The sequence below is a fragment of the Pteropus alecto genome, unplaced genomic scaffold (genome assembly GCF_000325575.1).
Source record: "Pteropus alecto unplaced genomic scaffold, ASM32557v1 scaffold121, whole genome shotgun sequence".
In the NCBI taxonomy this organism is placed as follows: domain Eukaryota; kingdom Metazoa; phylum Chordata; class Mammalia; order Chiroptera; family Pteropodidae; genus Pteropus; species Pteropus alecto.
In genome coordinates this window covers 9,548,814-9,563,068 of record NW_006434369.1, presented here as the reverse complement: position 1 = coordinate 9,563,068, position 14,255 = coordinate 9,548,814, and the positions used below count along the sequence as shown (strand labels likewise).

The window sequence follows — 14,255 nt, the reverse complement described above, 5'->3', positions numbered from 1 at the left end:
ATATGAGTACTCTCTCCTCCCTCAAAGGACAACTTAAAAAGGAGACTTTTCAGGAACCGAGCTGAGAGCCTCCTGGGGCATGATCGAGCACCCCAGCTCACTGGTTTGCACAGGGCTACTCTCAGCTTAGGAGGAGCAGCCACAGTTCAGGTCTTGGCTTGTCATGTTGCTTATTAATTCCAGAATCCTTTCTCCCAGCTTCTACCCTAGAAAGGGGACTTGTCAAGAGCTGTAGTCTCAGGAATATTCCTTGGGATTTTGAATGAGAACCAGCTCTAGGGCAAGTTTTGGAATCCTGTAGGCTATATTTAGATACCACCTCTTTGGCCAGTTTGCTTTTGCTTTTATTTTTAATTGGTGGCACAGATATTGTACCTCTTTGCACAGCCTTCGTATGGAGAATATTAAAGATCTTTATATTCATCCATTCTGTCACAGACCTTTTAACAACGATCATTCTCTTGCATTCTAAACTAGAAAAACAAAACTCTTGGTAAGAAACGAATTCCCTTCAACCAAGTAAAGGACACCCCTTGGGGAGGCAAGCACCTGCCTGCTCACCTTGGATGACGTTAACTCACATCTGCCCACTGTACACAAATAGTTGTCCTATTCTGAGCCAATCTCCTGGGTCTTAAGCAATTCTCCTAAACAGAGAGTTGGACTTAATTTTTTTTTTTTTCTGTCTTTAACTACTTCCCGCTCTATCATTCAACAGCCTAAATTCAGTTCCACAGTCCATCTTTATAGTCCAAATTTCCAATGCACCATCAAAAGTAGAAGTAATTATGAGTGGGAGAAGAATGGGGGTGGGGGATGAAGAGGCACATAAGGGCCAGTAGGAAGAAGTAGCCACCATATTAATAGAGCCGAATTTTGACATTCCCAGAGACTGCCCTCAAATACATAACGGGTCCCAATATCACAGGATCCCTCTGATTCAAATGAAGGGAGGAACAGAGCTGCCCGCACTGAAATAAGTAAACAGTTCTTTCCTTCCTATATCCATTCAACTGTATGGTGTTGGCACAATGCACAGTACTTGTTAACCACTCCAGGAAAAGAAAGAGCCACTCACTCTGATTAGCTGTCAGAACTAATTTTCAGCCATGTTATTATATGGTAAAGAGGAAAAAGGAAATCCAAGGAAACTGTGCTTAAGGCCAGTGCCTAATCAAATTTTTTTCCCTTCATCTGTTTCATACAAAAGCTGCCTGGAATCACCGGTGTGAGCCATTAAGTTCCTCTCTTCAAGTGTTAATTAAATGTGATATTTTAAAATATACACTCCTCTTTCCAGGTAGAAAAATCTGAACCTTTTGTAAATTGCTCAATGCCAGTTGGTCCCCTCTTGCAGGCCTACTTCATTGCCTGTACCTTCTATTCCCCTGTTGGTCCACAACTCCAGCAGCAATAGGTATAGAGTAATCATTTCTGCCAGAAATGTTCCCCCTGAATGGGGCTTGCTTTATTTTGGTTGTGTGTATGTGTGTGCTTGAAAGAAAGGCATATTATAATATCAGGCCTCTTTGTTTTCCCTCTTTTAATACCCACCGGTTCTTCAAGATGTCATTGGCAAACACAACACCATTTGCTTTTGTTCCCTTTACAAATATTTTCCACTTGAGCCCTATTTCTTACTTACAACTGCTGAGTGTCTAGCTATGGAAAGCAACTGTTCCAAAGTAGTAGACCTAATGAATGCAGCCTGTGTGGTTTTGATTTAGGAAATATTTACTAAGCTTTTGGTCTGAAACGCCTTGGAATCTGGAACAGTTTGTAGTCTCTTGAGTTCTTGACGGCAACTCAAATGGTAGGTATGTGTGTGTAAGGTGAGAGCTGGGGGCAGATGAAGAGACTTGGAAAATCCGGTTAATTTGACTGTCATGTCTATTGCAATCATGCAATTATCCACTCAACAACAATTGCTAAATGCCTACTATGTGTTTGCTACTCCTGGGCAAGTTGAGGACTCTCCTGCCCTGGGTGACCATTCAGTCCTAGTAGAAAGCTTGTGTTGGACACTTCTTGTCAGGAAGGTCAAGAGACCAGATCTCATCATTGTCACAATCTATGTAAGATGTAAGCCCTATTCAGAAATCTGGAGATATTGAATATTTCCCTATCTTGGAAGAAAGTTTATCATAAGATGCTTACATAATTAAGTACTTTTTTATTTAAAAAATGAATAAATTTTACATTATATAAACAGACAAATCACATCATTGTCTCACTCAAATAAAGCCTCCAGACTATTTTACAGAATGCCCAGCTCTTCTCTTACCAGAGTTCATTGTAATAAGGTGTTTGAAAAGGTTCTTTCTGTCCAGGTTCAAGTCCAACAAATCTAATCTTACTGTAAGCTGCGGCAATAAGAGGCCAGGTAGTTGAGCATCACTTGCCTGGAAAACATCCTCAAGATTCTGCCTTCTCCCTCTGAGAAGCATGCCCCCTACTCTCCAGACAGACTCGTTTTTATGTAATCATTCCCCCAGAAGAATGGTCTGTACCTCACTCTAGACCAGGTTCTACCAACCATTTCTTTTTAAAACATTGTAGAAATCAAGAGTGATTCCTTAGATCCCACTAAGCTCTTGATAGGTTAGGCAAACTTCTCAGGGCTCTTAGAAGTATGTGACCAGGTAAACTTTGGGGAGCTCTATCCTAATGCGATTCTCATTTCAGGTGTAAATCTAAGTATGCAGGCCATGGGGGCAAATGCTGGAAGCCAAGGACTGGCTCTTCTTTTCCTGTGAAGCTCAGCATATCTAGTCTAGTGCTAACAGTAGGGAGGATACACAATGTGTTGCTATAGAACCATATACTTGTGATGCTCCATTAGTTGGCAACGGCAACTGATATTTTCACTCAAGTAGTGAAAACCAACTCTGATCTTTCTCTACCCTGTATACTGATTAAGATTGCGTTGAATCCATTGAATAGGAATGTACCTTTATAACAGAAGAGCTATCAAAATCTCAGGCATCCTACCCTCTAGATTTTTAAAGTGATATCATAGTCTTTTTCCTGCCATTTAAAATAGTTCAAGTGCCATGAAGAGAACTTTTAAAAGGCCTTGTTGTAGATTATGTTTTCAAGGTGTTTACAACAATATTTCTCATTCTACAGCTATTTTGCACTATGATCTTGCCTCTCTCCCTTAAACAGGTGGAACCTATTACACTCTCCACCTTCCTTGAATCTAGGTTGGCCCAGTGACTCTTTTGACCAACATAATGCTGCCAAATTATACTGGGTACCCCCAAGGGAAGGTCTTAAAAGATCTATAACTCTTGCTTTTACTTTTTAGAAGGTTCCTTCTTAGAATCCAACCACCATACTATTAGGAAGCCCTTGCAGGCAGGTTCTTATGAAGGAGAACTGAAGCTTCTAGCTGATAGCCCAGCTGAGCTCCTAGACAGCCACCATCGCCAACTATCAGCCATATGACTGAGGCCATTTTGAATCTTCTACCTGTTTTAGCACCCCAGTCAACATCATGCAAAAGAGAACTGCCCGAATTGTGAGAAATAAATTACCTTATCTTTACAACCAAGTAAGTATTGGGGTGATTTGCTACACAGCAATAGATAACCAAAACTGGCCATTTAAGTGCCCATTTTCCCCCTAGATTATATGTGTATGTATGTGTGTGAATATGAAATAGTGTTTTCTAAAAACTATTCTTATGCTCTACATTTATCTAATTCTTTATGTTTACTACTGACTTGATAATTTCTAGTAAATCTTACAGCTTGGATAGGGAGAGAGAGGCATTATTCATTTTGAGGTTGAATGATTCTTATCATCTTTTTTGCTTTTTTCTTCATACTGGTTAAACAGTGATCTTTCTAAAATACAGATCAAATCATATAGGTCTCTTTTTTTAAAACCACCAATTATTCCACTTTAATTACATAATAAACTCCTTAGCTCAACAAATGCTTTTTTTGTTGAATGTCAGTTTTCCAAAACAAAGATGCTGTTTGAAGTAGAGCTTTATTAGAACAAAACAATCATCACTGTGGAGATGCTCGGGCCACTGGTCCCAGAAGCAGAACTAGAAATAAAAAGTCAGAAGAGAGAGTTAATCTTCACCTTGACATAGAAGATTTGGACCGCCTAGAGATTTATAATGGAGAATCTAAGGTGTGGAATAAGTATTGAACAGTGGACTCGGGCACATTGAATTTGGATTCTTAGAGACCAAGTTGGACTAGACCAAGTTGGACTAACCACTAGGCAGACTGTGGTTAGAGGTACTATATTTGTTCTAGAACAGAAAAAGTGAAATAATGCATGTAGGACTAAAATTCCTATATGCTTGATCAAATTAAACAAAGATGAGAAAAATGACACTGAAAGTTATCCCACTCTAACAATAGAGAGTTCTCTAAGCAGCTCGAATCATGCCATGAATCCCAGATGTGGCAGCCAGGGCAGAAAGAGAAGAGTCCCATCTGTGTACAAGGCCAAGATTCACTTAGAACCAAGGTATTCAAGATCAGAGGCAAAAACAGGAATCGTGTTGAGTAAAGAGTCTTGATTACCGAGTCCCAGTATTCAAACCAAACAAGTAAAGTGTAGGGACTGAAATCTCTTCCCAAAGGCATAACCTATGTGCAATAGGACCTGTGGCACTTAATCAACCACCTCAAGGTTTCCAGAATATGAGGGAGTATCCCTTGGGAAGAAACACTGATTAATGGAATTCTTGACATTGGAGGGCAGATAGTGGCAGGGGTGTGGGGTGCATTTTGGACAACTAGACTTTCCCATTCTCTGAAATCATGCTATTTTGTTTCCTGACCACTCCTATGGGAAATCAAGAAGGATAAAAAATGAAAAGAATCCAGATATATTTTTATTTGAATAATGACATCATAAAGACAAGTTCTGAGTGGCCTATTCAGCCCTCTCTTGTAAGGGATGTGTAATGGACAGGGGATTGAAATCAGACGCAGCTCTCTTCTCTGTTCTTCTGGTTTTCTTTACAGCTTTCTTCTTCCCAACCACTCCCCATCCCCTACAACTACCAGTTGTCTTTTGTTCAAGCAAAAATCAGCATTGCATATATATAAGTATGTTCCATAGTATTCAAACTAAATGTGCTTCCTCTCAAAGCCACATTGGCTAGGACTCCAACATTAATAGGAGTGATGACCCCATTTTCATTAGAAACCTTTGAAAAGATTTACATGAAAACAATGTTTGCCCTCCAAAAGGTAGTGACTGAGGTCCATCTGGCCATAGAAGTTAAGGTTCTGTTTCACTATGTTTTGAAGAGCTGGAGGGATTTAAATTTTGAAATTAATTACAGATGAATAATACAAAGTTGGAATGAGTTTGCCATAATATTCCTTCCTGGGACATATCCATCTCATTAGGTCACTCTGCATTTGGGGCCTCAATTGAACTTAGCCTTGTAGGTCATAGTTATGTTGTAGATCTGTACTTCTCATGCTTTAAGGTACACACAAACTACTTGAGATCTTGTTAAAATGCAGATTGAGTAGATCTGGGTAGTGCCTAAGATTCTGCATTTCTAACAAACTCCCAGCTAATGTTGATGCTGCTGGTCCACAGAATATGCTTTGAATAATAAGGGTATGGTGAATTTACTCCATTGTCAATGAGTTAATAGATATGGGTTTGATTTAAGTTCCACCTGACTTTGTATAAATTACTTAATCACATTAAAATTCTGATTTTTCATCTATTAGAAACTAGTAGTAATATCTGCCCCAAAGTATTGTTTTCAGTGTTCGATGGGATCACCACTTTATAAGTTTACATTGGTTGGTGATCTTGAGGCCTGCTTAGATTCTCCACCAAGCATATATTGAACAGCTGTGGGCTTTTCAAGCAGAACTGAGAAGAAAAAGGTGGGGGAATCCAGCTTCTCAGTGATTGATAGTCTCCGTGGCTGCTCCCTTGGACCTGAGTGGAGGGGTAAGCAAAGGCTAAAGCTGATCATGATGACACTACCAGGGGCCAGTTGAGAGCTCAGCCCCCTAGAGAATGTAACAGCTAGCTGTGTCCCCTCTTTATTTCTGAAGGAAAGTCAATGGTACATATTTTGATTCTATTTCTTATTAAAGAGAAAGGATAGAAAATGGAGGGGGAGGGGCATTTACTGAAATATTACAATCAATCAATTTATCCGACAGATGGAGCAATTCTCTCTTTGGATTAAAAGTGATAACTTATGTAAAAGGCTTTTGAACTCTCTCATGCTTATAAAGTTCTAAGGCCCTATCATTGTGGAGTTTCATTGTTGAAAAAGACCTGCCAGGCCACATGCTGATTATGTTGCATTAGTAAAAGTCTTATAATTCATTCAGGTAAAAGTGGCTTGTCTGAATCCTAGCTGGTTCAACTGGGATATAGCTAAGTGTGAGTGTTAAGATGGTGAGAGACTACTTGGATAAAGGTCAAACAGAAATCACATTCCCTTGAACAATCATTAAACTCCTAAAGCAAATTTATATCAAGCTCCTTATAATGTTCTGTAAGGTTTCTCCAGATCCCTTTTTACTTTGGTTTTCTGCCAGAAATGGATGCAGATACATCAGCTACCTCACAAGGAAAACCTGTTCTCACAAGTTTTATCGTACCACTTGGCAGGGAAAAAGGGTTGGGTAGCGGCTGAGAACTTTCACATGGATCCAGAAAGTTTGGGAATTCAGCCATTTTGACTTACCGCCCACCACTGAAAAGAATCTAAGATTCCTTTAATCAGAAAAGGAGAAAACTGTACAGGATCCAACTTTCTTTTTGGGACAAATCTCATAGATTGTTACAAAGACAGGGCATTTCAGAAATTTTCAGGACGGCGAAGGATCTCAAAGTTGCTATGGCTTCCTACCCTCATATCCCCCTAGCCCCTCTCCTCCTACCCTTCACTGGCCTAGGGCAAATTCTCTCAGAAGACTGTAACCCCAGGAAAATGCCAAATTGGTACTAGAAGGTATGAGGAGTAGTACAGAAAGGGGAGTAGGAAGAATTATTTAGGGGAGGGCTATTTTATGTGTTTGGAAGTCCATATGAAATATGAGACCGAATCTAATTTAAGAGTAAATGATGAAACCGTGGAAATGTAACTGGGAACCTACTAGAATGTCTTCACATTACTCACAAGTTAATAATTTCCCAAAGAGTGAGAGTTTCGTGAAGATACTCGCAATTTATTTTTAAGCATTTTAGAGCTTTAGAATAACACTCACAGTTTCTCTTTTAGTATTTTCATGGTATTCAAAAGTCTCAAACCCAGATATTTCAGAGCCCACCCACTTTCATAGATGTAGACAAATTAGTTAGAAACACACAGAGACCTCTCAAAATCATTACAGAGCTTATCTGAAACATGTGAAATATATATATTCTGTACTTTATGATCTTCATAAAGTATGTTAAAGACTGTATATTGATTTCATTGCAAATTGGAAATGGTATCTTGTTCACTGTATATAACCCACAGTGATATCCCCAAGCTATCATTGCTTATGCTGTGGAATATATAAAAGTTGATGGGCATTTCCTGAGAACCTATTAGGTAGATACCACTGCACTAAGGACTGCAAGGGAAATATGCCATAAGAAGATGTGACCTCCCTGCCTGGTAAAAGGGCTTCTGAAAAATTGTAAAGGGAGAAAAAAGAGTCATGTATATAGATCTCAATTTGCCTGTGTTCCCGGATTACTCAAGGGGAAAAGAAACCATTGAACTTGCTGACAATTTGTTGATTTTACAGATAATTTTATTACAAGTGCTGTTAGGCCTAACGAAGATATAAAGAGGAATATGCAATGTGATTAAATGAATCTAAATCAGTGAGACTTAGTAAAGCATGGCACATAGTAAGAGCATAATAAATGTTAGCTCTTATAGTCATTTTCATCATTTTCATTCTTATCATTATTTCTGTCATTAGTTAAGGACTCCTAAACCTAGTAGGATAAACGGCATGTGCATATTTATAAAAGAAGGCAGGAAGTATGTAGTTTATATTGTTAATACAGAGAAAATCCTGTAGGAATCCAAGGAAAGGAATAATAATTTCAGACTGGAGATAAGAATTTAAGATATATAATAGGGAAGCTCACTCAATACTCTTATCCTCTCAGTATTGTGTGTCTGACAAGGCCATCAAGTAAGATTTTTGTAAGAAGGATGATAATTTGCCCATCAGCACAAGAACCCCAAATGTTCCTGATTTCCTTAATAATGTATTGTTGCTCTGTGCACCATTAATTGATTCTAATTCTGTTAAGATCTATTTATATCTGTAATCATATGATCATTAATGAGGAGTTCTCCAAACCTGTTGTTTGCCAGGTGTATTTAGGTGGTAGAATTATAGGATTTAGTAGGCAATTCTGTGATCACTCTATTTTTATTTTCATGATTTTGTAAACTTTGATTCTATTTCTTTCCAACCTTTCTGTAGTCTGAATAAGTAATTCTAGTATGTCAGTTAATTTTTTCTAAAATGCATCCAATCACTTTACTCTTTGAAATGCTTTGCCTCAGGTCTCTGCGCTCTCAGTATTCACTTTTAAGGTATGACAACATAATGACACACAGAATTCCTTGGCTAAACACATCTTGGTTAGTCTCAGAATGTGATACTGTTTCAATTCTATTACTAAAACCTATCTCCCTGTTAATATGAGCTGTGGGACTAGTTTCAGGTTGACCAGGAACTGTATGTGTCATTGGTCATGGAGCATTGTTTGTTAATATAGGTACAAAAAGAAATAATATTCAGTTATAAATTGGTGATGATTTTTTATGAAGTTGCCTAAGAAGATGATGACATATTATGACTAATCTTGCCTCATACATCAATTTTACATTGTGTGTTTTGGAATATATCAATCAAATTATTTTTTGAGCATAAGTTATGTACTCAGCATTATGCTAGGCACTCTGGGGATTACCAGAGTGATTTCCTTAATAATATATTGTGGCTCTGTGCACTATTAATTGACTCCAATCTTTCTAAGGCTTATTTATATCTTTAATCATATGATCACTAAATGAGTTCTCTAAGCCTGTTGCTTACCAAGAGTCTTTAAGTAGTAGAAGCATATGGTAGGTCCCCTGTTACTTCAGGAATTTTAAATCTACCTGAAATAAGATGGAATATAAGAGGAGAGCACATGACCCAATATAATCTCTAAAAAATGTTCTGCAATAAGCTTCAGGCAAAAAGCTTTTAAGAGTTCAGAGAGTAGAGATGAATGTCGACAAAAGTAGTTAGGTTAGTAACACATTTGGGGGGAGCCAAGAAGGGCTCTTTTGGTCTGCATTATAGAGCAGAAATGGCCTCTTGTCATAGCTCCCAGTACTCAAGAGCATTTAGAAATAAAAAATCACAAGTGGGCTCCTTGTGTAATGAAGAACATCCTGTGTGTTCTTATATGTTTTCAAAGGAGGTGACTGTAAAGAATGAAGCCCTGCAAGTGCTTTTATACACTCTACACTATTCTTGAGCAGAACCAAATGATCAATCACCTTTCCCTGAGGAAAATGTCTGAGTTATCTTGTCAGGAAAGATGAAAGTTTGCCATCATCCTCATACTTGCCACAAAGGAGAGGGACTATTTTTCAGCTGAAATAGAACATGTCTGATCATATCCTTAACATTACCGAACTTTAAAAAAAAGCATTACATCTGCCCACTTTTGAGAATATGACTTGATGAAATGCACACAAGCACCAGTTTCAAAAAATTTTCAACTGTGTGTTTTCTCTTTTCCTAAAGTAGCCTGCTCTATAAGACAAGCTAATTAGGACAGAGGTAAAGTGAAAGTGGGTCAGGCTGATCCAGATTCAAACCTCTCAGCCTCTTTCAGAGGTTGATCTCCTGGGGCCTTCCCCGGTCACAGACATACTGCTCCATGTTACTGCCACCCACAGAGGATGGTTTTGTGACTGAAAACACATGACCTGTACACCACCAAGCATTCATGGAAAGTTTCTCCTTTGTTTGCTGTGGCAGACACAGGGCATCTGTAACCAAAATGAACACCTAGGCAAAAAAGCCTGGATCAAAGCCTTGTTGCTGAATGGAAGACAATCACTCACTCTATAGGCTGATTCATCCAACCACTATTTGCTGAACACCTGCGACCTGCTGGCCACGTCAGGTAGGAACCATCCATGAAAAGACAAATAAAGCCTCACTTCTGAGCTCTCTCTAGGCCTGGGAAGAGCTAGACATGGAAATACATAATTAGAATACAGTACAGAAAGAGTTATGGTACAGTTTTAAACAAAGTGTCATTGATCTCAGTGGAAGGTACGACTAATTCTGGATGAGGTGTGACAGTCAAGACAACTTTTGAACTACTGTATCTTGAAGGGTAAGTTGGACTTCCAGTAGAGAAATGGAAGTGGACCTGGAGTATTTAAGGACTTGAAAATAGTCTGGTTGGAGTATAGGATCTGGGGGGTTGGGTTGGGAAGCTGGTAGTAAATGATGAAAAGAAAGCTGAAAAGATGGACTGAAAACAGACTTTCAACAGGACATTAGATATTATGCTATACTTTGGAGTCAATGGAGGATCTTTGGAGGTTTGTCTTTAAGAGAATAACATAAGGAATGTGGTGTCTGTTTTAGACACTTAACCTGTGGCAAAGGGTTAGCAAGAAGTGAGACTAAGGCTGGAAGAGAGAGTTATTAAACTATTTGCTCTCAAACTGGAGAGCGTATGAGGTTCAGCTCATGCTGCAGGTTTAAAGGAGAAGTTTCATTAGCAAGAGAAAGCCTACCAGTTGATTCTTACTACCTCATAGAAGTAAATTCTGTGTGGTTCTTTTCATTCTATCAGCCAGTCACTCAGTGACTCCAACATTCACTCATCAAATCTTTATTGAGCAATTACTAGGTGCTAGACACTAGAGATACAAAACAGACATAGTTCTACCTTCTTGGAGTTTAGACTGTAATAGAGAAGATGACAATTAAATCAGCAATTGTAATTCAATTTAATTCACCTGGACCCAAGTTAAATACACTGTCTAAAGATCCACAGTTTAGGACATGCTAAAATAGTGCCCTTCACATCTCTTCTGAATTGCCTTACTTCTAGCTTCTGGTCATTTGTTGGAGGAATAAATAAATGAATGAATGCAAAGAGATTTCAGCCCCTCAGAGTTCCGTGCCCCGTGGAGCTTTTCTGGCTATAGGACTCCTATCTCTATGATTTAGTTCACAGGGAGATACAGTCTACTATAGTGAAAGTGCTTGGATGGGGTGAAAACCTACTTAGGTACAAGCTACACCTTCTTAGCTAGGGGAAGTTGAGAAGGTTCCTTAATCTCTCTGGGTCTCACTTTCCTTATCTTAAAAATAGGGATGCTAAAATCTATCTTGCAAAGATAACATATAAAGGATTAAAAGGATTTAAGTGTAAAGATTAAACAAAAGGATATATTTCAATAACAAGCTCAAAGGAACACAGTTAAAGGGTGTTATGATTCTTTTGAGTCCACCTGTGACCTTTCAACCTATAGAGAACTTGAAAGAGCTTCAGAGTAAATCTCTGCTGCTCTTCGACCTAGAATCTTAAATGACTCCCTATTCCCTCTTTTCTTAGTATAGCATTTAAGGCCCTCCACAATTGAGGTCTAGTCTCTCTTTCCAATCTCATTTTGCTTTGCTAATTTGGCATCTCTACCACCTCTTCTAGGGCCCCTGCATTGCAGAGAACCTGGAGATTACATTTCCCCAATCCCTTATTTCATATTGCTTCAGGTTAGAGTTTGCCAATGTTAGCTATTTGGAAGGGAGAGGAAAAAACATTATTTTGTAGAGGTGGTTGCAGTCTGACTGGTGGTAATTTGGTTTCCATGGTCGAATATTTATTCTCTACCAGCCAAGAGCTGGTTTTCACAAGAATAGTAGTTGGTTTGCAGAAGAGAGCATAGTGATGTATCTAAATCTTCAAAGTCTGCATAATGATTCTCCTACCAAGGCTTTCAGAAATTCCATCCGGCATCTCAAATACTTCATTCGCCCTCTGACTTGCTAGATCAAAGCACCCAATTTGTAAAGCAATTTATGTAGTGCCCTGGATTTGTTGCAGATCCTTCTCTTTCTCTTAACCCCTTGCAAAACAATCTAGCTTAGAGATAACTTGGTAAATTGAATAGAACAACATATTTAACTATGACATGTGCTGCCTGCAGAATCCAGAGTCCCACCAGCCTTTGTGCCTCTCTCTTTGTGGTAGGAGGTACAAGATGCTATAACTTTGTATTTATCTCAAAAGGAATACCTCAACATTCCCCAGTCTTCTGGGCCCCTAGAAACTGCCATAGGTTTGTGTTTCTGACAGGAGAGCTACAGACAAACAGCAGAACTTTGAGTAGGACAAAGATAGTTACAGTGGTAGCCTTTTATCCACAGGGGATATTTCCCAAGACCCCCAGTGCAAGCCTGAAACTATGAATAGTATCAAACCCTACATATATTATGTTTTTTCCTATATACATACCTGTGATAAAGTTGAACTTATAAATTAGGCACAGTAAGAGATTAACAACAATAACTAATGTTAAAATGGAACAATTATAATAATATATTATAATAAAGTTATGTGAATGTGGTCTCTCTCTCAAAATATCTTACTGTAACCATCCCTTACTTGCAGTAAATGGCTTGGTATGACTCATTTCAGGGGATCCCCTGCTGAAGTCTTCATATAGGCTCAATGCTTTCTAGTGCAACACATTGCTGTCAGTCTGAACACTTTTCCTGTTACATCTTCCACCCACAAATTTTTCTTCTTAACTAAGCACTATCATGTACTGTGGCCATAACTTTTGAGTTAGAGGTGTGACAACAAAACTAGAACAAATTTCTGTTTACTTCTTCACAATTTCACAAGTAAAAGATTTGTTCTTAGCATAAATCTTAGCAACCTTAGCATTTAATTTTTTTCTTTCACCTTTTCACTTAAAGGAAGCAATTTATGGCTTCTTTTTTTTTTTTTTTTGGCATATCCAAACTGTAAGCATCACTACTCTTGTGCTTTGGGGCCACTGTTAAGTAAATTATGGGTTCCTTAAATACAAGCACTGCAATACCCCAACAGTCCGTCTGATGACTTAGATGGCTACTAAGTGTCTAACAGGCAGGGAGCATATAGAGTTGTGGAAACATTGGCCAAAAGGATGATTCATGTCACAGGAGGGATGAAGCAGGACTGCATGAAATTTCATCATGCTACTCAAAATAACATGCAATGCAGTTTAAAACTTATGAATTATTTATTTCTAACATTTTCCATTTAATATCTTTGGACCATGGTTGACTATAGGTAACTGAAACTGCAAAAAGCAAAACCATGGGTAAGGGGGAACTACTATAAACCTCTGAGATGTGGGATTATTATCACAGCAAAAGCTAACAATATACCTTCATGTAGCTTTATCTCAGCAAAATGTAATATGTTACTTTTTTACGTCCCATTCTTTTTCATTGCCATTTCTTAACTGGCAAATTAAAATGCCCTTTTTCATCTTCTTATGCGTAATTCTCAGAAGTCAGTTCTTTCTTAATCCTCAGCTGTAACTAAGTTCTTCAAGTTTAACACTCTCAAACATTTATGTTTCTTTTATGGTTCAACACTTTATATCTTGCACTTTATAATTTGTTTATATGCCTGCTATAGTTCTTCCGGTTGAATTCCCAACATCTACTCTATCTGAAATAGTCTAAGCCAAACATAATAATCCCATCGTTTTATTAGTGATAGTTTTAGCAATGGTCTTAGAGCCAAATCCTGGCTAGTGAAAAAATAAGAAAAGCTCTAGAGGATTTCTAAGAAAAATTTACTTGCTTATTAAAAAAAAAAAAAAAGGCCAGAGAAAGAGGCTAAGGAAGCCCTCCCCCATCATCCTTTCTTTCTCCATTTTGCTAACAATGTGTGGATTAAGCAAACATAAGAGAGGAAGCCAAGCTGAATCAAGTACAGAAGAGTGTCTCGCATAGCTTGGAGCCATGTGCCATTGCCCTGGGAGACTCCGGATCTGGGTCAGTTGCAGGCCTTCTCCACATGAATAAATAAAAAGAAATCCTTTCAGGTTACTTAAGTCTGTCATATAAGATCTTTGAATAAAGCATAAGACAACCCTGAAAAATTGGTGGAGAAGGTACTTAAAATACTCTTGTATATTTTTTAAAAAGCAAAACAAACAAACAAAAACTGTTAAGGGAATAAGAATCACTGAAGAAGAAAAA

The 14,255-nt window shown here is 38.3% G+C and overlaps 1 protein-coding gene across 1 annotated transcript in view; it reads right to left on the bottom strand.

Annotated features, from left to right (window-relative positions):
• ADTRP (androgen dependent TFPI regulating protein) overlaps window positions 1–14,255 on the bottom strand; it is a 136,436-nt gene that overhangs the window by 87,169 nt on the left and 35,012 nt on the right. The gene's annotated exons all lie outside the window — the stretch shown is intronic.